Genomic DNA, 4,167 nt, shown 5'->3' with positions numbered 1-4,167 from the left:
CTGAGATGATACAGCCTTACAGACTACAAAACAAGGACTTGGTCAGGTTTCTATGTTTTATCATGATCCCTGTAGTATATGAACATCTCCCTCAATCAGCAGGAAGCAGTTTAGAAAGAATGACGTCCATATTCCCAAATATTGTTTATAAATGATTTCATTTAAATGGGGGCAGTTATAAATGATAATGAGCATAGTCAATCTCTTTTTAAAGAAAGAAAAGGGGGAATAGTTTATAGGAATGAATGCTTTGCATTGGTATAGATTTTCATTTATTGATACAACTTTAAGATCAATTATGTGATATGCATATGTCTCCTCATTTTTAGGTATTATGTTTATACAGATCTTTTACCTATAATAGTCAGAATTTATAATTAGGTTAGATAAGTTTTCTAGATATACAGAGATGTATTTGAGATGGATAGGTATTCTTCAAACCTTTTAAAGACCTACAGAAATATGGCATTTAAATGGCTTAGGGTTTATCTTGGCAGTGAGACACAACTGCTCCTGGCACACCAATTATGTGAGAAAGGAGGATGGGCATCGAAGAAACTCATTATGGAGTTTGCTTTCAACATGGCAAGATTAGCCATTTGGGCAAGAAACTGCTCTTGCCTGGACTGTTTGTTGCTAAATAAACTGGACATGCAGGACCCACAAGAAATAACTGGGGAACTTACAAAACAAGACAGTACTAAAGGGTTCCTGTTAAAATGGAGAAGTGTGCTAGACACAGTATGGCCTATAGGCTGAAGATGGATGCCCAAACATTAAAGAGGAATTTTGGGTGACTGTCCAGGTAGCGAGATGTCCTACTGAACTGATAGAGGAAAATAATTAAAGTTCCTTTGTACGTTGCAATGTGAGTATTTATTTATGGAAAATTCTTAGAATATATGTATATGTATTTAATAGTTTAAATACATATATATAAATAAATGCATAGACAGAAGATAGATGGACTCCAATGAAGGGATAGATATAGGAAATATACAAAAGAATATAGATACATATAGATACATGAACAAATGCAAAGTAAGAGATACATAAGAATAAACTTGATTCAGGTAAATCTAACAATGCATTGACAATAGTTTCAAATAATTTCATTTTAAGATATACAGCTAAATTAAGTTGATGCATCAAAATATATAAGATCCAAAGGAATGTTCAACATGAGTATCTTACCATTGGAAATTAATTGTTGGCTTTTGAGGAGAATGTAGATAGAAATGTAGTACAAGTAAGAATAAATATAAAGATTTAGTTTTGATCTTCAGCATCTAAAATGTCCAAATGCTCAACAAATGGGAGTAAGGTAAATGAGCTAGAGAAGATTATTTGTCTTTAAATATTTTCTGCTTGAATGTCACTGCATCTTACTGCCTACAGAACACCAAATTACAAACAGAATAAAAGGGTGAACTTTAAAGTTTATAAAAACTGACTTTCAGTATATATGTTTTATATTGAGAGAAAATAATGCACTTTATAAAATCATTTTACTCTTCTAATTATTTATTAGTATATTTGTTACCGGATGGGTTAACATTAATTCTGAAAGTGCATAATAGCTCTAAGAAACTAGGTAGAACTAAGTAACTCTGGTTTGCTAAGTAGATAATGAATCTAATTTTTAACTTGATCAACAGAAACTTCACTCATTTAATACTTTAAAATATTAATCAAGACATTTCCTCATCATAAAATGAAGAAAATATACAGGATATGGCACATAAACAGCATGATCTGGGCAAAATGTAAAAGGAGGAATCAAACACTTTATAGTTCTTCATGACATAAAAGACAATATGAAAGACTGTGACTATAACATCATAAGCTGAACCAGCCTCACCTCATGTAAGAACTTTGACATTAGTCAAAATAGAATTTATCATAATCACAAATGTGTCTGCTTTGTTGCCAATTAAACGGCAATAACATCAGAAGCTTAAAATTTAACCCAAAATTGAATAATCAGGAAAAAGTATTTTTCTCCTAAATATGTGATAGCATTGAAGTTTGTCACAAACAACACAGATCTATACTAATTTTCAAATTTTGCATTGGCAAAGGCTATATTCAATAGCAAAATGCTCACTTGCCCACTCTTAACAATTACTTGATAATTAGATAATTATCAATGTTAAATGTATTAAATGTTCATAAAAATATAGTTACATATATGGTATCATGCTGCTTCTTATCATTTGTTAGTTTGACTACATCTGAAAAAACTAAAGTCCAATTAACTGGGTGTACCTTTGAGGTATTTTTTTTTGTAATTAAATCTTTGGAGGTGGGAAAGCCATTATGATTATCAGCCATTAATCATATCTCTTGAGATGGGAAAATAAACTTTTAACCTGGAACAAAACTTCTTTAGATAGCATATATAGGGCATATGAGACATCTGTTCAATGATGTTCATAGCAGCAATATTTGTAATAGCCAGAAACTGGAGGCAACCTAGCTAGATGCCCCTCAATCGAAGAATGGATAGAGAAAAGGTGGTACTTTTACACAATGGAGTACTACTCAGCAGAAAAAAAGACAATGGAATCTTGAAATTTTCAGGAAAATGGATGGAACTAAAAGAATTCATTCTGAGCGAGATAACCCAATTGCAAAAAGACAAAAATGGTATTTACTCAATGATATGTGGATTTTAGACATAGAGTAAAGGATTACCAGCCTACAATCCACACTACCTAACAAGCTAATAAACAAGGAGGACCCTAAGAGAGACATACATGGTCCCCTGGAGAAGGGGAATGGGTCAAGATCTACTGAGAAAATAGGGAGTAAGGGAAGAGGGAGGAGCTAGGACAATGAGAAGGGAAGAAGAGGAGGGATGCAGAGGACATGAGGGAGCAGAAAGTTTGAGTCAGGGGAAGAATACATGATAACAAGAATGGAGATACCATAATAGAGGTACACATTTTTGGTTTACAGAGAAATCAGGCACTAGGGAAATGCTGGAGATCTACAAAGATGACACCAGCTAACAATCTAAGCAACAGAGAGGCTACCTTAAATGCCCTCCCCTGGTAATGAGATTGATGACTGACTTATATGCCATCCTATAGCCTTCCTCCAGCAGCTGGTGGAAGTAGAAGCAGACACCCACAACTAATCACCAAACTGAGTTGGAACCTAGATGCAGAGAAGGACGAGTGAGGAGCAAAGGGGTCCAGACCAGGCTGGTGAAACACACAGAAACAGCTGACATGAACATCGAGGAACTCTTGCTTCCCAGAATGATAGCTGGAATACCAGCATGGATCCAGACTCCAGGAACATGAGTTTCTGTGAGGAAACCTCTGAAATCTATGGGACCTCCTGTAGAAGTTCAGTACTTATCCCTATCATAGGTGTGGATTTGGAGCCCATTCCATATAGAGAAATACTCCCTGAGCCAAGACACATGGGGGTGGGCCTAGGCCCTATCCCAAAGGATACAATAATCTCTGATGACACCCTATGGAAGGCCTCACCATCCAGGGGGAACAGAAAGGATATGTGATAGATAGGGTTTTAGTTGGGAGGGTGGTAGTGGAGGATGGGAGGGAGAAGGGAACTGGGATTGTCATGTAAAAACAATCCTGTTTCTAATTCAAATAAAAAAAAGTTGAAAAAATAGATGTGTTCTATCTTTGTCTTATTGCTTTTGTTCTCATTGGCAAGTTCATTCCTGCATGGGAATTAGAGCCTAGTTCTTCAAGATTCTGGCATATCCCGAGGACTACATGAGACATTTAGATTTGTGGACTGATACACTACTGGATAATTGTACATTCCTTTGGTAGCATTGGTAGACAGTTATTGATGGACTAGCTGGGCCACAGCCTGTAACCCATTCTAATAATCATGTGTGTGTGTGTGTGTGTGTGTGTGTGTGTGTGTGTGTGTGTGTGTGTGTGTGTGTGGTGTGGCGTGTTGAATATGTATGTATGTATGTATGTATGTATGTATGTATGTATATATGTATGTATGATTTAATTCCAGATATTTTTCTATTATTGAATATCTCTCTGCATTTGTTGTTCCTTTCTCATTAACATTCAGAAAATTCAATGTAAGAAAGCATTGTGCAATCTATTTCTGGTTTTTCGTTACTACCTTTTCCTGTTTATTTAGCATATCTTTTAGAGTTTCATT

This window comes from Cricetulus griseus, chromosome X (genome assembly GCF_003668045.3).
Source record: "Cricetulus griseus strain 17A/GY chromosome X, alternate assembly CriGri-PICRH-1.0, whole genome shotgun sequence".
Lineage (NCBI taxonomy): Eukaryota > Metazoa > Chordata > Mammalia > Rodentia > Cricetidae > Cricetulus > Cricetulus griseus.
The sequence above is the reverse complement of the archived record's forward strand: the minus strand, read 5'-3'. Positions refer to the sequence as shown.